The 25,912-nt window shown below is 34.3% G+C and overlaps 1 protein-coding gene across 2 annotated transcripts in view; it reads right to left on the bottom strand.

Moving 5' to 3' along the window:
- The window catches only part of TIAM1 (TIAM Rac1 associated GEF 1), a 355,527-nt gene that overhangs the window by 293,168 nt on the left and 36,447 nt on the right, over positions 1–25,912 (bottom strand). For both annotated transcript variants that reach the window (XM_074214024.1, XM_074214023.1), the window contains exon 2: positions 19,107–19,186. The gene's annotated coding sequence lies outside the window, so the exon portion shown is untranslated. The remainder of the gene's footprint in view (positions 1–19,106; positions 19,187–25,912) is intronic.

Genomic DNA, 25,912 nt, shown 5'->3' with positions numbered 1-25,912 from the left:
TAAATTATTTCATTGAAAAAATAACTGGCCTGGAAAATTGATTCAGGAGAAAAAAATTGAGAATTGTTTTAAAAAAAAAGTGACCTAAAAAAAGGTCCTGAACAGCATCTTTTTATAAAATATCAAGGAAAGGTGCCCTGTAATCCTAGAACCAGAGGGGAAAATAGATGTGAAAGAATAGACCCAAAAGCCCTTGAAAGAGACCCTTTAAATCAGAACTCCAAGGAATATTGTAATCAAATTCCAAAATTATTCAGTCAAGGAGAAAATATTACAAGCAACCAGAAAGAAATGATTCAAATAGCAAGGAGCCACAATCAGAATTACACAGGACTTAGTAGTTTCTATAATGAAGAATAAGGGGGCTTGAAATATATTCTAGAAAGTAAAGCAGCTTGAACAACAACTAAAAATCAACTACCCATCAAAAATGAGCATAATCTTTCAAGGGAAAAGATGAATTTTCAATGAAATGGGGACTTTCTTTACTTTCCTGATGAAAAGATGAAAAATGAAGAGAAAATTTAATCTTCAAAAAGAAGAATATGCTTAAGAAAAGCATAAAAATGTAAACATAAAAGAAAAATAAACATGTTATTCAATAAGGTTAAAATCCCTACCTAGGAAAATGATGACTTGTAATTCTTGAGAACTGTATTTCTAGTAGGGCAATTAGAAGCAGTATTCACAGACAGAGGGTTTGGGAATGAATTGAGATTGATGTGATAAGGAGGTGGCTAGGTGGCACGGGGGGTGGCTAGGTGGTACAGTGGATAACGCACTCGCCCTGGAGTCAGGAGTATTTGGGTTCAAATCCAATCTCAGACACTTAATAATTACCTAGCTGTGTGGCCTTGGGCAAGCCACTTAACCCCATTTGCCTTGCAAAAACCTAAAAAAAAAAAAAAAAGATGAGACTGGTGTGATTATATAAATTAAGGAATGTGAAAGAAACAGATTGTACTGAAAGAAGAGGAAAAATGGAGGCAGAATAGGATAAGTTACATCAAATGAAGAAGCACAAAAGACCTAATACTGTAGCGGAGAAGAAAGGAGGGTATAAGCATTATTTGAAACATTGTCATTGGATTTGGCCCAAAGAGGAAATAACATACACACTCAATGGAAATTTATTCTACCCTATAAAGAACTTCTACAAGGGAAAAGAATAAAAACAAAATGGGGCCATCTGAATTTACAAGTGAATTTTCTCAAATATTCCAAGAAAAATTAATTCCATTATGGTACTAACTATTTGCAAAAAGAGGAAAAGAAAAAATCATTATAACACTTAATTTGTTTTAGTTGGGGGGGGTTGTTTCATTTTGTTTTTAGTAATCAGAAATTTCACTTCTCAATACATTGGGAAATAAAAAAAATAAAGAAAAGCAATTAACTTGTAACAAGGATCCACAAACAGAATAAATTTCTATATTGATCACCTTTAAAAAATACATGTCATTCCATACCTGAATGATTCATCATTGATCCCCTGGAATCATGGTAACTATCATATTGATCAGAGTCCTTAAGTTTCAAAGTTGTTGTTTTCATAATGTTCTTAAATAAATTTTCTTCTGGTGCTGATTGTATCATTTTTCATATGTATAAGTCTTGAAATTAATTTTTATGCTACTGATGGCATATTATAATCCCTGATTCTGCTTGCTTAATTTCCCATCAGTTCACATAATCTTCCTAGGTCTTTTTAAATTCATCTATTTCCCCATAATCATATCCTATGGTATTCATATACCACAATTTGTTCAACCATTCCTCCAATTGTTGGGCCTCCCTGTAGTTTCCAGTTTTTGCTAAACAGACATACATACACACAAACCGCAAAAGCACTTGTTTCTTTATATACATAAGACCTTTTCCTAGTTCTTTGCTCTCTTTTATGTATAGACACACTGGCACGTTTGAGGAAATGAGCAAGCACTGTTTAAAAACATTCTGCATATGATTCCAAATTGCTTTCCAGAATGGTTGGTTCTATTCACAAGTCCATCATAAGCAGACTGATGTGTCCTCACAGTTCCACCAACATGGCATTTTCCTTTTTTGTCACATTTGCCAATCTGATACATGTGAGGTAGAAGCTTAGATGCATGTGGGGTACATGCTCAGAATTGCTTTAATTTAGGGGAGGGAAGAGAAAAAGGGAAATCAACAGAAGGAAGGGAAGGAAGAAGAGGCTAAGGGAAAGGGGAAAGAAAGGAGAAAGGGATTGGATATAGGAGGGCAAACACACTGAAGGTGGCGGTATTCAGAAACAAAACACTGGGGAATACAGATAAAGTGAAAAAAGGGAGGAAAATACAAACAAGCAAGATAGCATGGGGGACAATAAAGAGTTAGTAATTATAACTCTGAATGTGAATGAGATGAACAATCCCTTAAAATGTAAGCCAATAGCAGGGTAGATTAAAAACCAGCTGCTTACAAGAAACTCATTTGAAACAGAGATACAAAGAGTAAAGGTAAAAGGTTGGAGTAAAATATATTTTGCTCAAGTTGAAATGAAAAAAGCAGTGGGTAGCAATCCTTATCTCAGACAAAGCATCTCCAAAAACAGACATAAGGAAGGAAATTATTTCCTCCTAAAACATACCATAGACAATAAAGTAATTTCTTTTTTTAATTTAATATTTATTATCATTTTATACAATATTTTAATACATTAATAAAATATTCTTGTTTGAGTAAACAAAATACCCCCCCAATTAATATAGACTCACTGTAGTGATAAAGTAAAGGGGAGTGAAAAAAATTGAAATTGAAATTTTAAAAAAATAGTAATAATTGTAGGTATGGCCAGGTGGTGCAGTGGACAGAGCACCAGCCCTGGAGCCAGGAGCACCGAAGCACATATCCAGCCCTGTACACCCAACAATCACCCAGCTGGGTGACATGCAAGTCACCCCAAACCCACTGCCCCGCATAAACAAAAATAAGAAAAAAAATACCTAAAATAAAATAAAATAGTAATAATAGTAGGGGCGACTGTGTGGTGGACAGAGCACTGGCCATTGAGCCAGGAGCACCCGGTCCGAATCAGGCCTCAGGGCACCCAACAATCATCCTGTTATGCAGCCCCAGGCAGGCCACCCAGCCCCATTTGCCCTGCACCCCCCAAAAAATAATAATAATGAAAAATGTGCTTCAGTCTGTGTTCTAACACTACCAACTCCATCGCGGGTGGATCAAATTCTTTATGATAAGTCCATCACAAAAATCACTTCCATATTTTTCTACCATTGCCATTGCTGATCGCAACTCCCTCCTTTCGTATTTCTCCACTACCATGTACTATATTTTCTCTCTCCTTTCACTGACTCTGCTGTAGGGTCGCTGAGTGGCGCAGCAGACAGATCCCTGGGCCTGGGGCCAAGTGACCCAGAGCCTACCACCCACCCCTTAGGCCCAGCATTGACCTGGCCCTATGGTCCCAGAAAGGCCATGCAATCCCAGCCCCTTGCAAGAAGTAAAAAAGAAAATGTGTTATATCTGACCATTCTCCCCCCATGGACCATCCTCTCCTCCATCACTCAAATTCCCCCCTTCTCCCTGTCCCCCCCTTCCTTCTTACTCCAGATGCCTATACCCCACTGAGTATATATGCTGTTTCATCTCTCAGCCACCTCTGATGAGAGCAAAGATTCCCTCATTCCCCCTTGCCTTCCCCCCTTCCATAACATTGCAATAGCTCATTGTAATAAAGAAAAATCTTACTATATAAAATATCTTGGCCTATTCTCCCTCGCCTTTTTTCTTTCTCCCATTACATTTCCCTTTTTTTCTACTGACTCAATTTTTTTATACCATATTTTATCTTCAAATTCAGCTTTCTCCTGTGCTGCATCTATAAAAGCTCCTTCTACCTGCTCTGTTAATTGAGAAGGTTCATATGAGTACTATCAATGTCATTTTTCTATGCAGGAATACATGCAGTTCATCATCATTAAGTCCCTCATATTTTCCCCTTCTCCTCCAATCTCTATGCTTCACCTGAGTCCTGTATCTGAAGATAAAACCTTCTGTTCATCTCTGGCCATTCCAACAGGAACATCTGAAATTTCCCTGGTTCATTGAAAGTCTATCTTTTTCCCTGGAAGAGGACATTCAGATTTGCTGGGTAGTTGATTCTCAGTTGCATTCTAAGCTCTTTTGCCTTCCGGTATATTATATTCCAAGCCCTACAAGCTTTTAATGTACTTGCTGCTAAGTCCTGTGTGATCCTGATTGCAGCTCCACGGTATTTGAATTGTGTCCTTCTAGCTGCTTGTAATATTTTCTCTTTGACTTGGGAGTTCTGGAACTTAGCTATAATATTCCTAGGGGTTGGTTTTTTGGGGATCTCTTTCTCAGGGGGATCGGTGGATTCTCTCCATTTCTATTTTTCCCTCTGCTTCTAGGATATCAGGGCAATTTTCCTGTAGTAATTCTTTGAAAATGATGTCAAGGCTCTTTCCTGATCATGACTTTCAGGTATTCTAATAATTTTTAAATTATCTTTCCTGAATCTGTTTTCCCTTATCAGTTATTTTTCAATGAGATGTTTCACATTTTCTTGTATTTTTTCATTCTTTTGGTTTTGAAGTATTGAGTCCTAATTTTTAGTAAATTCATCAATCTCCCTGAGTTCCATTCTTTGTCTGAAGGATTTGTTTTCTTAAAAGAGCTTTCTTATCTCTTTTTCCATCTGGCCAATTCTGCTTTTTAAAGCATTCTTCTCCTCCATAACTTTTTGAACTGCTGTATCCATTTTACCTAAGCTGGTTTTTAGCATGCTACTTTCTTCAGCATTTTTTTTGGATTTCCTTGACTAAGCTGCTGACTTCATTTTCATGTTTTTCCTGCATCTCTCTCATTTGTTTTCCCAGTTTTTCTTCTAACTCCCTCATTTGATTTTCAAAGTCTTTTTTGAGCTCTGTCATAGCCTGAGCCCAATTTCTGTTTTGCTTGGAGTCTTTAGATGCAGGAGCTTATGTTTCCACATCTTCAGACTGAGTGCTTTGATCCTTCTTGGGCTCATATGCAAAATATTTCTCAATGGTGTTCCTCTTTTTTCTCTGCTTGCTCATTTTCCCAGCCTTAGCCTGTTTTGGGAGTGCTTCCTGAGCTTTTAGGACACTCCCAGAAGGATCTCAGTGTGTGAGGCTCTGTCCTCCCTCCTGGTCAGTGAATGACCATATGCGCCCCCCTCTGCCACAGGGCTAAGGGGGGGGGGGGACCTAGACTGCGATCAGGATCTGAATGTGGTCAGAGCCCCAGAGTACTGTTCCAGGGACAGAGCTCAGCAGTCTCTCTCTCTCTTCATTCCCCTCCCTAGGTTCAATGGGCCCTGTGGGCTCCTGCTTACTGGCTCTGCCTGCTTCTGTTTCCTGGATCTAGGAGGCTGTTGCCATGCTGCTCGCTGTGTGCCCTGAGGTCTGGGCTTCATGTGCTCACTCTGGCAGAAGTCCCCAGCCATTCCCCCAATTTGTGCCCAGTGCTCCGTGGGCCATAGGTCAGGAAACACCCCTGGTGCTGTGAGCCCCGGCTCCCAGTGCCCTGGGGCTGCCTCCAGGAGGCTGAGGTTCTTTTGCTCTGGCGGGCCACCCCTCTGGCAGGCTGACCCTCCAACCCCGGGAAGCAGAGCCTTTCTGCTCTTTTCCAGGTTACCTTGAGTAGAACTGCCTCCCTGGATCACTCTGTGGGTTCTGTCTCTTGAAAATTTAGTTAGAGTCCTTAGTTTCAAAGATTTATGAGAGAGTGCCTAAGACACGATCCACTCTTGTCACCATCTTGGCTCCGCCCCTCTGTTTTTTTTTTAAGATTTTTCAAGGCAATGGGGTTAAGTGGCTTGCCCAAAGCCATAAGGCTAGGTAATTATGAAGTGTCTGAGGTCGGATTTGAACCCAGGTGATCCTGACTCCAAGGCCGGTGTTCTATTCACTGCGCCACCTAGCCGCCCCAACAATAAAGTAATTTCAACACTAAATATGTATGTACCAAATGGTATAGCATTCAATTTCTTAGAGAAGTTGAAGGAGTTACAGGAATTCATAGATGGCAAAACTCTACTAGTGGGAGACCTCAGCCTCCCGCTCTCAAATTTAGATAAATCTAAACATAAAATAAACAAGGAAGTTAATGAGGTAAGTAGATTGTTAGAAAACCTAGACCTGATAGACTTATGGAGGAAATGAAATGGGAATAGAAAGGAATATACTTTTTTTTCTGCAGTACATGGCATTTATACAAAAATTGAACATGTACTAGGACATAAAAACCTAATAAGCAATTGCAGAAAGGCAGAAATAGTGAATACATCTTTCTCAGATCATAATGCAATAAAAATCACATGCAATGTTGGACCAGGTCGATACAGACCCAAAACTACCTAAAAACTAAATAATTGCATTATAAAGAATGAGTGGATCAAATAACAACAACTGATCTAGAAAACAGATTCAGGAAAGATAATTTAAAAATTATTGGGATACCTGAAAGTTATGATCAGGAAAAGAGCCTTGACCTTATTTTTTTAAAGAATTCCTACAGGAAAATTGCCCAAATATCTTAGAAGCAGAGGGAAAAATAGAAATTGAGAAAATCTACCAATCTCCCCCAGAAAGAGATCCAAAAAAAACCAACCCCCAGGAATAATATAGCCAAGTTTCATTATTCCCAAGTGAAAGAGAAAATGTTACAAGCAGCCAGAAGGACACAATTCAAATATCGTGGAGCTGCAATCAGGATCACACAGGACTTAGCAGCAACTACATTAAGGACTCATAGGGCTTGGAATATGACATTCCAGAAGGCAAAGAGCTTGGAATGCAACCAAGAATCATCTACCCAGCAAAACTTAACATCCTCTTCCAGGGGAAAAGATGGACTTTCAATGAACCATGGGAATTTCAAATGTTCCTGTTGGAATGACCAGAGCTGAACAGAAAGTTTGAGCTTCAAATACAGGACTCAGTTGAAGCATGGAGAGTGGAGGAGAAGGGTAAAATATGAGGGACTTGATGATGAACTATATATATTCCTGCATAGAAAAATGATACTGATAATACTCATATGAACCTTCTCATTTAATAGAGCAGGTAGAAGGAGTTTTTATAGATGAAGCAGAGGAGAGAACTAAATTTGAAGATATAATATATTGTAAAAATAGAGTCATTGGCTAAAAGGGAAATGTACTGGGAGTAAGGCAAAGGAGAGGTGGAATAGGCTAAGATATTTCATATAAAAGATTTTTTTTGTAATGAGCTATTGCAATGATATGGAAGGGGAAAAGGCAAGGGGGAATGAGGGAACCTTCACTCTCATCAGAAATGGCTCAGAGAGGCAGCGAGGTGGTGCAGTGGATAGAGCACTGGACCTGGAGTAAGGAGTACCTGAGTTCAAATCCGGTCTCAGACACTTAATAATTACCTAGCTGTGTGGCCTTGGGCAAGCCACTTAACCCCATTTGCCTAGCAAAAACCTAAAAAGAAAAAGAAAGAAAAGAAAGAAAAGAAAGAAAGAAAGAAAGAAAGAAAGAAAGAAAGAAAGAAAGAAAGAAAGAAAGAAAGAAAGAGAAAGAAGGGAGGAAAGAAAGAAAGAAAAGAAACTGCTCAGAAAGGAAACAGCATACACACTCAATAGGGTATAATCATATAGAGTAAAAAGGAGAGAAGGGGGAAAGAGGGAAGGGGGGGATGTGAGAGAGGGTGAGAGAGAAAGAATAGTCAGATATAACACATTTTATTTTTGCTTCTTGCAAGGTGCTGGGATTGGGTAGCCTGTTTGGGACCATGGGGCTAGGTGGCTGCTAGGTCTCAGAGGTGGTATGTGGGTTGGGGGCCTCTTGGCCCCAGGGCTGATGATCAGTCCGCTGTGCCACTCAGCTACTCAACAGCACATTTTAGAAGAGGGACAGAGTGAAAGGAGAGAGAAAATAGAATATATAGTAGTGAGGAGGAATGGATGGAGGGAATTACAATCAGCAACAGCAGCTGTGGAAAAACATGGAAGTAATTTCTGTTACCTATCACAAAGAATGTGATGCACCTGAGACAGAGCTGATTGTATCAGAACACAGACTGAAATACATTTTTTTTCTCTTTCCTTTACTTTATTTCTCATGAGGGTCTATATTTTTTGGGAGGAGAGGGTATTATGTTTACTCTTAAACAAGAAAATTTTAGTAATGTATAAAAAAATCACTTGTTCAAAAATATTCATAGCAGCTCTGTTCATGGTGACAAAGAATTGGAAATTAAGTAAATGTCCTTCAATTGGGGAATGGCTTAACAAAATGTGGTATATGTATGTGATGGAACACTACTGTTCTATTAGGAGCCAGGAGGGATGGGAATTCAGGGAAGCCCGGAAAGATTTGCATGGACTGATGCTGAGCAAGATGAGCAGAACCAAAGGAACATTGTGCACCCCAGTAGCAACATGGGGGTGATGACCAACCTTGATGGACTTCCTCATTCCATTAGTGCAACAATCAGGCACAATACTTTATTTTTATTCCTTACAATATGATTTCTCTCTCATTACAATCAACTTAGATCAATATATACCATGGAAACACTGTAAAAACTAACAGACTGCCTTCTGTGGGGGTTGGGGGGAAGCAAGATTGGGGGGGAATTATAAAAAATTCAAAAGAAAAAATAGAGAAAGAACAAATTAAAAACACCTAAATAAATATCAAACTAGAAATTCTAAAAATTAAAGGAGAAATTAATAAAATCAAAAAGAAAAAAACATTGAACTAATAAATAAAACCATGAATTGGTTTTATGGAAAAAACAATAAAATTGATAAACCTCTGGTTAATTTGATTTAAAAAAAAGAAAGAAGAAAACCAAATTGCTAGTATAAATGAAAAAGAATTCACCACCAATAATGAGGAAACTAAAGTAATAATTCAGAATTATTTTGGTCAACTCTATGTCAATAAATTTGATAATCTAAGGTGAAATGGACAAATATTTACAAAAAATATAAGTTGCCTAGGCAAAATGAAGAGGAAATTAGATACCTAAATAACCCTATCTCAGAAAAAGAAATTAAACAACCCATTACTGAACCCTCTAAGAAAAAACCTCCAAGGCCAGATATATTCACAAGTGAATTCTATCAAACTTTTAAGGAACAATTGGTACCAATTCTATGTAAACTCTTTGGAAAAATAGGTGAAGATGGAACTCTGCCTAACTCTTTCTATGACACCAATATGGCGCTGACACCTAAACCAGGACAAATTGAAACAGAGAAAGAAAAATATAGATCTATCTCCCTGTTGAATATAGATGCAAGAATCTTGAATAAAATCTTAGCAAAGCAATTACAAGTTATCACTAGGATAATACATTAAGACCAAGTAGGATTTATCCCAGGAATGCAGGGTTGGTGCAATATTAGGAAAATGGTTAGTCTAATTAATTATATTAATAACATACCTATTATAAATCATATGATTATATCAATAGAGGCTGAAAAAGCCTTTGACAAAATACAGCATACATTCCTACTAAAAACACTAGAGAGTGTAGGAATAAATGGATTGTTCCTTAAAATAATCAGTTTCTATCTGAAACCAACAACAAGCATTATATGCAATGGGGATAGGCTAGAAGCATTCTCAATAAGATCAGGGGTGAAACAAGGATGCCGATTATCTCCACTACTATTCAATATTATACTAGAAATTTAAGCTACAGCAATAAGAGAAGAAAAAAGAAGTTGAAGGAATTAGAATTGGGAAGGAAGAGACAAAACTCTCACTCTTGGCTGATGACATGGTGGTATACCTAGAGCATCAAAAAAACAATTTTTAAAAACTACAAGAAATAATTAGTAACTTTAGCAAAGTCGCAAGATATAAAATAAATCCTCAACATTTCTATATATGACTAACAAGACACAGCAGAAAGAGCTACAAAGAGAAATCCGGTTCAAAGGAACTTCACACAATATAAAATACTTGGGAGTCTACCTACCAAGGCAGACACAGAAACTCTTTGAAAACAATTACAAAACACTTCTCACACAAATAAAATCAGATTTAAATAACTGGGCAAATATCAATTGCTCATGAATAGACCAAGTTAATATAATAAAAATGACAATTCTATCAAAATTAAACTACTTATTTAGTTCCCTACCAATCAAAATTCCAAAAAAATTACTTCAATGAGTTAGAAAAAATTGTAAGTAAATTCATATGGAGAAATAAAAAAAATCAAGAACTTCCAGGGATTTAAATGAAAAAAAAGTGCAAAAGAAGGTGACTTAGTACAATCAGATCTAATATCATATTATAAAGAATCAGTCATCAAAACTATCTGGTTTTGGCTAAGAAATAGAATGGTGGATCAGTGGACTAGGTGCAGTAGCAGGAAACAATTATAGTAATCTGCTGTTTGATAAACCCAAAGAGTCTAGCTATTGGGATAAAAACTCTCTCTTAGATAAAAAGTGTAGGAAAAATTGGAAGTTAGTATAGCAGAAACTTGGATGAGACCAACACCTCACACCCTATACCAAGATAAGATCAAACTGGATAAAGGATTTAGACATAAAAAAACAATATTATAAGCAAATAAGGAGTTGAAGGAATAGTTTACCTGTTGGATCTATGGAAAAGGAAGCAGTTTATGACTAAGGAAGAGATGGAGAACATCATTAAAAAACAAACTAGATAATTTCGATTACATTAAATTCAAAAGCTTTTGCACAGACAAAACCACATAATAACCAAGATCAAAAGAAATGTAGTAAATTGGGAAACAATTTTTGCAACCAATATTTCTGACAAAGGGCTCATTTCTATAAAATACAGAGTACTGAGTCAAATTTTTAAAAGCAAGTCATATTCCAATTGACAAATGGTCAAGGGATATGCAAAGGCAATTTACAGATGAAGAAATCAAAGCAATCCACAGTCATATGAAAAATTCCTCTAAATCACTAATAATTAGAGAAATGCAAATTAAAGCATATCTGAGGTACCATCTCACACCTCTCAGACTGGCCAATATGACCAGAAAGGACAATGATCAATGCTGGAAGGGATGTGGGAAATCTGGTATACTAATACATTGTTGGTAGAGCTGTGAACCCATCTAACCTTTTTTGGAGAGCAATTTGGAACTATGCCCAAAGGGCAACAAAAATGTGCATACTCTTTGATCTAGCTATACCACTACTGGGTCTATACCCTGAAGAGATCATGAAAAAGGGTAAAAACATCACTTGTACAAAAATATTCATAGCAGCTCTATTTGTGGTGGCAAAGAATTGGAAATTCAGTTAATGTCCATCAATTGGGAAATGGCTGAACAAATTGTGATATATGTATGTGATGGAACAGTACTGTTCTATTAGAAACTAGGCAGTATGGGAATTCAGGTAAGCCTGGAAGGATTTGAATGAACTGATGCTGAGCAGTACCAGAAGAACATTGTACATCCCAACAGCAACATGGTGGTGATGATCAACCTTAATAGACTTGCTCATTCCATCAGTGCAACAATCAGGCACAATTTTAGAGTATCTGCGATGGAGAATGCCATCGGTATCCAGAGAAAGAACTGTAGAGTTTGAACAAAGACCAAAGTCTATTACCTTCAATTGAAAAAAAAACCATTATCTTATTATATAATTTTGCTATCTCTTATACTTTATTTTTCTTCCTTAAGAATATGCTTTATCTCTCATCACATTCAACTTAGATCAATGCATACCATGGAAACAACATAAAGACTAACAGACTGCTTTCTGAGAGGGGTGGGGGGAGGAAAGTGAGATTAGGGGAAAAATTGTAAAATTCAAAATAAATACAATGAAAAAAAGAAAAAAAATTTCTTTAATTTGCATTTCTCTAATTAGTTGTGAAATGGAGAAACTTTTCATATGGTTATAGATATTCTAGGTTCCTTCCCTTGAGAATTACTGGTTTAATTTGAATCATTTTCTTATATATATATTAGAAATGAGAATTTAGAGATTTGTTGCAAAGATTTTTCTTCATTTCCTTTATGATATTGGGTTTATTAGATTTGTTTTTGCAGAGATATTTAAATTTTATGTAATAAAAATTATATTTTCTTTTGTAATCTTCTCTTTGTTAGTCATGAAATTTTCCTCTAACTATAAAATCTAGTCGGTAATTTTTTCCTTGTTTCTCTAATTTGTTTATGATATGACTTTTTATAAATAGGTCACATATCCACATGAAATTTACTTGGCAGAGTGAGGTATTGGTCTAAATCTAATCTCTTCCATACTGTTGTCAGTTTTCCCAGCAATTTCTATGAAACAGTGAGCCTTTATTCCAATAGCTGGGTCATGGTATTTACTAAACACTGGGTAACTAGATTCATTTGCTTCTGTATGTTGTATTTCTAACCCATTCTATTAGTCAATTATTTTTCAACTGGTACTAAACTAGAGATTTTCTGATTTAGAGTCTAATTTTAGATCTGCTACTGCTAGGTCTTTCCCTGCCACAAACACCTTTTTTAAATTCTTTCCCATGATCTTTTATATCTATAATGGGAATTATACTATTTTTTTCTATTTTTATAAAGTAAAAATTTGATGGGCTGATTGGCATGGGATTGAATAAGTAAATTAAGTTACTACTGTCATTTTTACTAAATTGACTATCAATAAGCAATAAGATTTTTCTACTTTTGAGACTGGTTTTCATTTCTGTAGACAATGGTCTGTTGTTATAGTAATTTAGTTAATGTTTATTTCATGGCAGGTATAATCTCAATTATTTTATATATCTTGTATTCAAATTTTAAGTTAAAATTATTTAAATAGAACTTTCCTTTCTATCTCCTGCTGGATTTTGTTGGACATATAAATACACATTAATATGCACATAGATGGATATGTATACAAAAATATGCTGATGATTTATATGGATTTTAATAGCTTGTAATTTTGCTGAAATTATTACTTCTGCATATTTGTTTTTTGCTAACATGCTTTTTCCATCAATTTAAAAAAATAATTATTAGAGCTATAACTGACATTACTTGTTCTATGTTGAAGAGAAGTGATAATGATGAGTGTCATTACTTTGCCTCTTATTTTTCTGGAGAGAATTCTATGTTTTCCTCATTAGCTTTACATTATATATGTATGTATTTATATATGTATATATATGCACATATATACAAAAATGTTCATATTAACTCAAGTGAAATACAAACAGGAAAGAGAAATCATAAGGGATTCAATAAAATTAAATTTTATATGTGTGTATATATGTATATACATGTCATTTTAAAGAAAGGGTTCAATAAATAGTTTTCTTATATTTTGATGATGTAAGAATAAATAAAAGGAAGAGATAGGGAAAAATACACTAGGAGAAAATGAGAGGAAGGATGGTGAACTTCTTAACACATACAATCAGGGTACATTAAAAGTAATATATATACAAGCATAGGAGTGACAGGAATGGACATCCTTTCCATTTTCATTAAAATGGTCAGTAGAGGAAAGAACAGGAAAAACTGAGTTTGGTGTAGAATGCATTCAATTCAATAGATACACAGATAGGAACAAGAAGAGAAGAATGGAGAGTGTAAAAGGAAAATATAAACTAAAGGAGTGATTAATCATTAACAAATCATTAAAAATAAAACAAGCTTAGATAGGAGGAATCAAAGAGAAAATTTTTTTAAAGCAAGAAAAAGTAAGAAACAATAATTAAAAGGAGTAAAGAAAAATATATAAGAAAATATATATGAATATAGAACAAGGAGAGAGAAATACATGAATAACTCTCATAATGGTGAATGTAAATGGGGTAAACTTTCCAATAAAAAAAGCAGAAGAGCAATCCATTTTGGAAAGAGAAATCCAACAATATGGTGTTTACAAGAAACACAAGGATTCACAGAATTAACAGGTTTGGAACATGAACACACACAAAAAACAGAGGTAAGAATTATTATTTTTAGATATGGCAACTGTAAAAATGCATCAAATTAAAAAAGATAAACAGGGAAACCATATTTTGAAAAAAGGTAGTATTTTATCATGGTCCTTGAGGTTCAGTTGTTCTAGTCACATCTGACTCTTCATGACCCCATTTGAGATATTTTTTGGCAAAGATGCTGAAATGATTCACCATTTCCTGAGAGCAGCGACTGTCATCCCTATTTGTATCCTCGGCATAAAGCATACACTTAATAAATGATTTGCCATTTATTCCAACTATCAAGAAATACTAAGGAATTAATTGAATACTATTTCAAAACACTCTTTACATGAAAAAGTACTTAAGTGACAAGAAAAATATTAATTGTCAATGGTGTTGGTTCATTTCAATAAAGCAAAATGACAATACTATTTAAAGTAATTTAGAGCCTTAGAATCAGTCAAAGTAAGAACTTAAGAAATGATTATCTGGAAGAATAAAAGATCAAAAAACTCAAAAAATAGCTCATACTTACCAGATTGACTAATATGACAGAAAAGAAAAATAAATCATCAGCATATATGTGTATGTATATATGTGCATATATATATGCACATATATACAAAATGTTTATATTAACTTAAGCGAAATACAAAAGGTAAACAGGAAAGAGAAATCATAAGGGATTCAATAAGGTTAAACTATATACATTCCTATATGGGATAATGATACTTTTAACTTGTGACTCCTAAAAACTTTCCCATTATTAGGGTATTTAAACTAAGGTGTAAAAAAAATGAATGCACTGGAAGATGGGGAAAGGGAAAGAGAATGGGGTAAATTATTTCACATAAAAGAGATGGTTAAGAGTGTTTACAATGGAGGAGAAGATGAAGGATTTGAAAGGGAAGCACTTGAATCTTCCTCTCATTGGAACTGGCTCAAAGAAAGAATAACATGCATACTCAGTTGGAAAAAGAAATCTATCTTAACCTCGAAGTAAACAGGAGAGAAGTGCCCGGGGTGGGGGGTGGGGGGGAGAACAAGATACTGCTAGAAGGGAGGGAAGATTGAGGTAAGAAGAAAAACATTTTTGAAAAGGGACAGGGTAAAAGGATGGTATAAAATATATAGTAATCATAACTATGACAAAATTTGCAACATTTCTGAAGCATTCCTCAAATGAGAAATGGTCAAAGGATATGAACAGGCAGTTTTCAGATGAAGTAATCAAAGCTACCTATAGTCATATTAAAAAAAATCTCTAAATCACTGCTGATTAGAGAAATGCAAACTAAACCAACTTTGACCTACCTTCCCATGCTTATCAGATTGATTAATAAGAAAGAAAAGGAAAAATGGCAAATGTTGAAAGAAAGGTGGGAAAATTGAGACACTAATGAACTATATACAATGAACTATTTAATTACCTAGCTGTGTGATCATAGGCAAGTCACTAAACTCCATTACCTTGCAAAATTCAAAAAAAAAAGAAAAGAAAAGAAAAGAAATGATAAGCAGATGCTCCCAGAAAAACTTGGAAAGACCTACATGAACCAACACAAAATGAAATATACTTAGTATCACTACAACCATACTACTGCATGATAATCATTTGAGAATGATTTGACTATTCTTAGCAATATAGTGATCTGAAACAGTTCTGAAGGACTTAAGAAAAATGCTATGCATCTCCAGAAAAAGACCTGATGGGGGTCTGAATGCAGATCAAAGCATGTTTTCTTTACTTTATTTTTCTTAGTTTTTATTCCTGTGTTTTTTTTAACAACACGAATAACATGGAAATATGCTTTACATGACTACATATGTATAACCTATATCAAATTGTTTTTCTTCTCAATGAGGTGGATAGAAGAAAAGAGAGGGAGTGAAAAGAATTTGGAACTAAAAGAATATACAAAATAAATGCTAAAAATCATTTTTATATAAAATTGGGGGAAATAAAATAGTAAATTAAAAAACAAAAGAGAAAGAAAGCAAATAACTTCAATATATCAATATACCAGCAAGTTTAGCCTCAAAGAAAAATAAATCAAGGACATAAAGACAACTAGAATTTTTTGAAGAAATAGAGCAATAGTTGTGGGAGTTTTTAAGAGTTTTTAAAAATTAAATGGAAGCACAAAAAGAAAGAACTAGAAAAGAAATGAAAGTTTTTGAAACCTTGATAGGAAGATGGATTAGTATAAAATGTACAAAACCAAGAAATTTATTGAAAAATTGAGTGGTCCAAACAAGTTAATGTGAAGCAGAGTTGAAAAGGATGAATAACAAAAATTTCTCTTTGATTGTGGTCTCAGAGTAAGGTAATGAGTCAGAGGCAAATAAGAACAAAAGCAGATGGCATTGAGCACAAATCACTGGTGTAAAGTACACATCTCTCTCTCACCATCCTTTTTTTTTCCTAAAGAGGAAAAAAGGAATCAAAGAGAGGAAAAAGAATAAGAGAAAAGGATGAAAAGTACATTGATACTAAGTATAAATGAGGCTAATTCATAAAGCAAAAGAGGCAAACAATTAATAAGAAAGCAAAATCTAAAAGTTTACAAGATATATAATTAAAAGAAAAATTCTCACAGAGAGAAAATAAAGGTCTGGATCAAAAAATGTAGAAGTAATAATCATGATCTAAGACAAGGTACGGAATGGCATAACATCTAAATGTTAAAAGGAAAAGCTAAACTAAATAAAGAAATAAACAAAAATTATGATGGGGAAACTCAATGTCAATACCTCAAAACAAACTTTAACAAATAGACAAATGTAACTCCCAAAAGTAAAAGAGTTAAAGCCCTGATTAGAATTTCAGAAAAATTAGATATTCTATAGACCACTGGCAAATATCAAAAAGAATAGAATAGAAAGGCATATATGTATTTCTAATTTGTGCATAGCACATGTACAAAAACTGACCACACATCAAGAATATGAAAATGAAATAAATGCAAAAAATATAAATATTAAATGTAACTTGTATTGATCAAAATGCAATAAAAATTATATTGAATAAAGTTTGCTGAAAAGGATTAAACATTAATTAGAGACTAAATTACCTAACCTTAAAGAACTGGAGAGTAGAGAACAAATCATATAAATTAGAGATCATTAAACTAAATGACAAAAGTGAGACAAAATAAAATCAATTTGAGGATGCAAACAAATAAGCTTCATATTTCTAAACACTTTTCAATGAACTATCTGTTCAACTACAAAAAGAGAAAATCAAACTTTAAAAATCTCAAAATTGCAACAAAATGGTTCAGAAAAAATTTTAAAGCTAATGAAATTGAAAGCAAAAAATATGTATTCATTGAGTTAATAAGTAAAATTAAGAGCTGAGATTTTTGGGGGGTAAAGGAACATAAAATAAATAAACCATTAACTAATTTGACTTTTAAAAAGAAAAAAGAAAATCAAATCATCAATATCAAAAAATTAAAATTAAAAAAGAATTATTAGAAACTACTTTGATCAACTATGTGCAAATAAAACCAAAAATACAAAAGAAATGAATATATACTTATAAAAACAAAAATGTCTAGATTAAAAGAAGAAATAGAGAAGTGAAATAATCTGACCATAAGAAAAAGAAATTGAAAAATCCCTCAATAAATGATTGAAGAAAAGCCAAGGTCCAGATGCATTTATAAGCAAATTATATGAAACATAAAAAGAAAATTAATTCCAATAATATGTTAAATGTCTGTAAATAAAATGAGAAGATACTCTTTGATTTGCCCTATAAACCTAATGTTGATGCAAAAATGATGAATAAGATCTCAAAGAGAATATATCATTACAAAGATTATAGATTATGCACAGATTGAATTTACAGAAGGAAGGAGGGGTTAGTTCAGCATTAGAAAAACTGTAAACTTTTAAAAAGTATATTACTAACAAGAACAAGAACAATCATATTACATTGACAGTGACACAGAAAGCTTTCGACAAAATCCAGTATCTATTTCTGTTGTGGAAAAAAAAAATAAAGACCAGAAAACATCGGAATAAACAGACTTTTCCTTAATATAATCAGTAGTATCTAAATAAAACAAAAAGGGTGTATGTGTGTGTGTGTTCATATGTTTGTGTGTGCATGTGTTTGTGCATTTGTGTGTGTGTGTGTGTGTGTGTGTGTGTGTGTGTGTGTGTGTGTGTGTGTAGAGTGGAGATAAACTAGAAATCTTTCCAAAAAGATGGAAAGAAAAGTAAAGATGCCAATTATTACCATTGCCATTTGATACGATGCTAGAAATATTAGTGATGATGATGATGATGATAACTGCTATTTAAATAGCATTTTAAAGGATTCAAAATGCTTTAGTTTGATCCTCACAACAAGCTTGGAGATAGGTATTATAATAATTCCCATTTTGCTGATGAGGATACTGAGACATCAATTCCCATTTCTCCTAAATTCAAAAATATGGTTTTTCCCAGATCAGATTATAAGCACAGTTAAATGATATTGCTATTTCCTATCAACTAACACTAGGCCATCTCATTTATTTCCTGTAAAAAGAAATCACTTCAGGCTGAACCCCAGCTAAAAGAACAGTTCTACCTTTGCTGCATTTTGTAAAATTAGGAGTGATTTGATCCCCTCAAGAGAGTTTTAACCAGGGGGTGGCTAGGTGACACAGTGGACAGAGCACCAGCCCTGGAGTCAGGAATACCTGAGTTCAAATCCAGCCTCAGACACTTAATAATTACCTAGCTGTGTGGCCTTGGGCAAGCCACTTAACCCCATTGCCTTGCAAAAAAACAAGAGAGAGAGAGAGAGAGAGAGAGCGAGCTTTAACCAGTTGGTCCAGATTAGATGGTTCTGATTTTCTGGCCAAGATTACTAAAGGGCAATGAGGCCTATAAAGCAATTAATATTCCTTAATTGTCAGAAGAGCATGACTATTCACATCTTTCCCAACTGTAGCAATTGTGATAGTCCCCAACCATTCAAAATTCCTCCTTTCCCATGTCCCAATAAAGAGAGTTTTTATTATCCCCAGTGGTCACTGACCTGACTGTGCAGAACAACCTGACCCATTTTATTAACAGTTCTATGTGTCACTGTTAATAAACTGTTATCTTGCTCAGAAAATACATGTCACTTTGTCTTTGATGAATTTTTACTTGTCGTAGGATGACTTACCCAAGATTACTCAGCTGGTAAATGTCCGAGGCAGGATTCAAACTTCTTATTTTAAGTCCAGCACTTCATTGCCTCTATATCTGTAGCAATGAGCAAAAAAAGAAATTGAGGTAATAAGCACAGGAAAAGAAGTAAAATCTTTGTTTTTATGTGATGATAAAGTTTATTAAAGAACTGACTAAAAATTAATTGAAACACTAACTTGAGCCAAGTTTCAGAACATAAGTTAATAAGACATATGCCTTTACTGTTTCTGTATATTATCAATTAAATCAAGAAGAGACAGTTATATTGATTTACTTATTCAGGGGCGGCCAGGTGGCGCAGTGGATAGAGCACCTGCCCTGGAGTCAGGAGTACCTGAGTTCAAATCCAGCCTCAGACACTTAATTACCTAGCTGTGTGGCCTTGGGCAAGCCACTTAACCCCATTTGCCTTGCAAAAACCTAAAAAAAAAAAAAAAAAAAAGATTTACTTATTCAATGCCATACCAAACTCCCAAAGAATTATTTTATAAACCTAGGAAAAAATAACAAAATCTATCTTGAGGGAAAAAGTCAAAGAATATCAAGGAAATCATTTTAAAAAGTGGGAAGGAAGGTGGTCTAATAGTAGAAGATGATCTCAAACTAGAATACAAAGAGAGAATCATTAAAACAATTTAGTCTTAGATAAATATAGTGACTGATCAAAGGAATAGATTAGGTAGATAATACACAAAAGCAACTGAACACAGTACCCTAGTACTTGATAAACCCAAGCTACTGGGGCAAAAACTCACTATTTGAAAAAAACTTCCAAGAAAACTGGGTAGTAACTTGACCAAAAAAGGCACAGACCAACATTTTTACACTATTATATATATATATATATATATATATATATATATATATATATATATATATATATATACACAGAGAGAGAGAAAGTTATATATATATGCACTATATATACACTATATATATATATATATCAAGATATGCTCAAAATTGGTACAAGATTTAGACATAAAGAGTGATATACAAAAATTTGGGGAGAATAAAAAAATTTACCTAGGTTCATTTCAGGTAAAATGGATAATTGTGATTGCATAAAATTAAAGTTTTTGCACAAATAAAACCAAAACAGCCAAAGTTAGAAAAAAATAGGAAAATGGGGGGGGTAGAATTTTACAGCAAGCTTCTCTAATAAAGGTCTCATTTCTCAACTGAGTCAAATTCATAAAAATATGAGTCATTCACCAGTTGATAGTCATATGAAAAAAATGTTCTAAATCATTAACTAAAGAAATACAAATTAAAACAACTCTGGGATACCACTTTCCACCATCAGACTAACTAAAATAACAAAAAAAGAAAACTGATAAATGGTGGAGGGGATTCACTGTTTGTGGAACCAATCCAGCCATTCTAAAATATAATTTGGAACTATACCAAAAGGTTACAAAACTGTGAATAGCTGTTGACCAGGCAATACCATTTCTACAAAAATATTTCTAGCAGCTCTTTTTGTGATGGCAAAGATTGAATTTTGGAGAAGGGCTGAAAAAGCTATGTATTTAAGATGGACTACTACTACTAATCTACAAGAAATTATAAAGGAGATTTTTCAAAAAAAAACCTGAGACGATATATATGAACTGATAGAAAGTAAGAACAGAATGAGAACAAAGTACTCTATAAGCCCAATAATAATTATCAATAGTGAAAGCCTTGGTAATGCTGATTATTTCAATGATGTACCACAATTGCTATCAATCATTAGGGAAAAAAACTGATGAACTCAATGCATACTAAAGCATAGTTTTTTTTCTTTAATTTTCTTGCTTTTTTTCAGTATATGACTAAAAAAGAAATGTTTCAAAAGATTTCATTGACATAATGGATATTATATTTCTTGCCTTTTCAAGATGAGGGAGGGGAAGTTGTGGAGGAAGGGAGAGAATCTGGAACTGAAATAAAAATAAAATTTTAAATAAAGAAAAAGAATACATTTAAATAACTGTCAAAAGTTAATTTTATGAGGCTATTTGAACTCTCACAATTACCACCTTCTAACAACATTATACAAAAGATTTACTCTCCAGGGTTTTGCACTATTAAATAAATAAAATCATTTAACCCTTCAATTTGATGAGGGGAGGGAAGAGAATGAAAAGACAAAAAGAAAATAAATTCTCCTTCAACTTAAACTGTTGTTTCCTTACCCATAAAATGGAAATAATAATAATATCTACTTTCCTGGGTTGTTATGAGAATAAAATTAAATAAGAATTATGAAGCATTTTGCACTTGCACAATGATATATAATTATTAATTATTATTATCATCATCATCATTATTACTATCATCATCATCATCATTATTATTACTACTATAATACCTAGAAGACTTTATATTCTATGTATATACATTGGGAAAAGAGAAGGGAACTATCTGTGGTCCTCAAAATGACCAGAAGTGGAACCCTTTGTCATAAAATAGGACAGGAAAGACTCCATGAGATTTTTAAAGCATTAACTTGATTCTCTAGATAAAAAAAAGGGGAGGGTGAAATACTGTCATTTTCTATAAGCAATATTGTTATAGCTTCACAAATGAAAACTAAAATCAAGTAGCCTACTTGTCCAAGGAGATACATGGACAGCAATTACAGTATTCAGTATTCTGTTATACACTCAGTAAAAATTGCAGCTTGCCTTAAGCAAATGGCTAAAGATCATTTCTCCTCACTTCCTTAGTACAAGTGGCTATACTTCATACAAAATAGTTGAATATAGGTTCATTAAAAATAATCAGTCTTTACAGTAACACAATACTATATCACTTAGCTTTAAAAAAAAGATTTGTCTCAATTTGTTGAGTCTCATACAATAAATGGAATACTTATCCAAAGCACTTCAGTATGTACAAGATGGTTAAATGAATATAATGGGGCAGGCAGATGTCTGCAGAGTGATCTAATTGATAGGTTAAAAAGTCAGTTTTCAAATTGGAATGTTGCTGAAGATCAGCAATAATAAAAATTGATTTTAATATTATAGTAAATGTCTTTTTAAAGCTTCAAAACAATTTTTAAACTCTACTGTAGCTTGAGATTGCTTAAACGGGAGGTTTTTTAAAAATTATCTTTGTTTAAAATCTCTCTCTCTGAAACTATTAGTAGGAAATTTTCAAATTTATTTTGTTTTTAAATTCCCCCCCCACTACATGCAAAAAGCAAGTTTTAAACATTTACTTTCAAAACCTTTTATTGCAAATTCTCTCCTTCCCTTCCACCCCACTCCCCCATTGAGAAAGCAAGTTACTTGGTATAGATTAAAAATGTGAATCCATGAAAAATATTACTACAGTAGTCATATTGTAAAAGTAAATATAAATCCCCTCTCCTAAAGAAAGAGAAACCTCAAGAAAAATAAGTATGCTTCAGTCTCTATTCAGATACCATCAGCTCTGTCTTTGGGATGGATAGCATTCTATATCATAAGTCCATTAGAGAAACTGCTTCAATATTTTCCCCACAGTTGCTATTGCTAATTTTATTTCCCTCCATTCTATTCCCCCCATTCCCATTTATTCTATTCTCTCTCTCTCCCTCTTCTTCTCTTTTCTTCTAAGCTCAATCTCTCTCTCTCTCTCTCTCTCTCTCTCTCTCTCTCTCTCTCTCTCTCTCTCTCTCTCTCTCTCTCTCTCTCTCTCTCTCTCGCCTTTCAACCTGTCCCTCCCCAAAGGTGTGTTGTAGCTGACTACCCCCTCCCACAATCTTCCCTCTCTTCTATCACCTATACCCCACCTTCCCTCCTCCTGTCCCCTTTTCTCCAATCCATTTTCTCTCCTATTTTCCTCTAGGGTAAGAAATATTTCTATATCTAGTGTGTGTGTGTTAGTTCCTCTCTAAGTCATTTCTTTTTTTTTAATTAAAGATTTTATTTATTTTGAGTTTTACAATTTTCCCCCAATCTTATTTCCCTCCCCCACACCCTCCACAGAAAGCAATTTGTCAGTCCTTACATTGATTCCATGTTGTACATTGATCCAAACTGAGTGTGATGAGAGAGAAATCATAACCTTAAAGAAGAAACATAAAGTTTAAGAGATAACACAATCAGACAATAAAATATCAGGGGCTTTTTTTTCTAAATTAAAGGGGGGGGTAAATAAATAAATATGAAAATAAAAATAAAAATAAAAATAAAAATAAAAATAAATAAAGGGAATAGTCCTTGAACTTTCTTCAAACTCCATGGTTCTTTATCTGGATACAGATGGTATTCTCCATTGCAGACAGCCCAAAATTGTCTCTGATTGTTGCACTGATGGAATGAGCAAGTCCATCAAGGTTGATCATCGCCCCCATTTTGCTGTTAGGGAGTACAGTGTTTTTCTGGTTCTGCTCATCTCACTCAGCATCAGTTCATGCAAATCCCTCCAGGCTTCCCTGAATTCCCATCCCTCCTGGTTTTTAATAGAACAATGGTGTTCTATGACATACATATATCACAGTTTGCTAAGCCATTCCCTAATTGAAGGACATTTACTTATTTCCAATTCTTTGCCACCACAAACAGGGCAGCTATGAATATTCTTGTACAAGTGATGTTTTTACCCTTTTTTCATGATCTCTTCAGGGTATATACCCAGTAGTGGTATTGCTGGATCAAAGGGCATGCACATTTTTGTTGCCCTTTGGGCGTAGTTCCAAATTTTCTGAGTCACTTCTAAAGAGTGTAAGGTTCACTCACCCCCCTTCATCTTCCACTCCACTGCAAAAGGTTTTTCTTTCCTCTTAAAGGTGAAATAACTTGCCCCATTCTCATTTTCTTTCTCCCAGTACATTCCTTCCTCGCCCATAAACTCTATCTTATTAACATATTATACTTTCAAATTCAACTCACTCCTGTGTCTTGTCTATATATGCTCATTCTAACTGCTCTAATAAAAGAGATGGTTCATAAGAATTATCAGTATCATCTTCCCATGCAAGAATATAAGGAGTTCAACATCATCAAGTCCCTTATGATTTGCCCTTCCCATCCATCTTATCTATACTTCACCTGAATTCTGTACTTAAACTTTCTGTTCAGCTCTGGTCATTTCATCAGAAAATTTTTTAAGTCCCCTATTTTATTGAATGTCTCAAGCCCTTAACATAGAAGCTGCTAAATCTTGTGTTTTCCTGATTAAAGTTCCATGATATTTGAATTATTTTTTCTGGTTGTTTGTAATATTTCTCCTTCACTTGGGAGTTCTTAAATTTGGTTATAATATTCCTGATAGGTTTCATTTTGGGATCTATTTGAGGAGGTGACTGATGAATTCTTTGAATTTCTATTTTTATCCACAGCTTCTAAGATATCAGGGCAGTTTTCACGGAGAATTTCTTAAAAAATGAAGTCTAGGATTTTTTTTTGGTCATGACTTTCAAGTAACCCAATAATCTCTTCTGGATCTGATTTCCAGGTCAATTGTTTTTCCAAAGAGATACTTCACATTTTCTTCTAGTTTTTCATTCTTCTGGTTTCTTTTTATTGTTTCTTGATTTCTCACAAAGTCCTCAGCTTCCCTTAGCTTCATTCTTCATTTGAAGGAATTATTTTCTTCAAAGAGCTTTTTATCTCATTTTCCATCTGGCCAATTCCACTTTTTAAGGCATTCCTCTCTTCATTAGCCATTTGGACTCTTGTTCCATTTGACCCAAACTGATGTTTAGGATGTTATTTTCTTCAGTATTTTTGTATCTCCTTCACCAAGCTGCTGACCTGATTTTCATGATTTTCTTGCATCACACTCATTTCTCTTCCCAATTTTTCCTCCACCTCCCTTACTAGATTTTCAAAATCTTTTTTGAGCTTTTCCATAGCCTGAGACAATTCCTATTTTTTTTTTTTTTGGAGGCTTTGGATACAGAAGCCTTTGAGTTACTTCAATTCAGTACCTTTTCTGATGAGGGTACATCATGTTGGACAGTCCTGGACCAATGTCTCTTATGCCACGCAATCAGTTCCAAAGTTCTTAAGTGAGACCTTAAAAGTGTTCTTATATCACTTTTTCTGACCCCTACCTCCCACCCTGTAAGTACTTGCCCTGTGTAAGTTCTCCATAAAAGATAAGAGCACATGTGACATATGAACATTGTGGCCAGTCCATCAGTGTTGTGCTCTCTGTAGCTGTTTGAATGCTTAGCCATTTAGTTCGAGAAAAGAACTGTGTCTAATATCTTAACCTACCACGTGATGTTCAGAATCTTCCTAAGATCTGGCACAGGTAGACTGTCTAGGTTTCACAAGCATACAGCAATAGGGTCAGCACAATGGCTCTGTAGACCTTCAGTTTGGTAGTCAGTCTATCACCTCTTCTCTACCACACTTACTTTGGAGCCTCCCAAACACTAAGCTATCTCTGACTCTGTATGTGTCAACTTCATTATCAATGTGTACATTCCTGGAAAGTACACTGCCAAAATACATGAATGAATCTACAGAATTCAAAACTTCTCCATTTGCTGTAATCAGTGCTTCCACCCAAAGATAGTGTGGTACTAGTTGATGGAGCTCTTGTGTATTCTTAATGTTAATTGCTAGTACAAGCCAAAATTAGCAAAAGTAGAAGAGAATCAATTCATATTTTGATGCATCTCTCAGTTTCAGAGGCTGCACTGAGGGTACAACCATATGCGAACAGAAAATGATGCCCCAACACTCCTTCCATTTTGATCTTGGCTTGTAGCCTTTTCAAGTTGAAGAATTTGCCATCAGTGCAATAGATGAGCTTGATGCCATGTTTATCTTACTGAAGGCACTCTTTCAA

Source organism: Macrotis lagotis, chromosome 1 (assembly GCF_037893015.1).
Source record: "Macrotis lagotis isolate mMagLag1 chromosome 1, bilby.v1.9.chrom.fasta, whole genome shotgun sequence".
Classification (NCBI taxonomy): domain Eukaryota; kingdom Metazoa; phylum Chordata; class Mammalia; order Peramelemorphia; family Peramelidae; genus Macrotis; species Macrotis lagotis.
The sequence above is the reverse complement of the archived record's forward strand: the minus strand, read 5'-3'. Positions and strand labels throughout refer to the sequence as shown.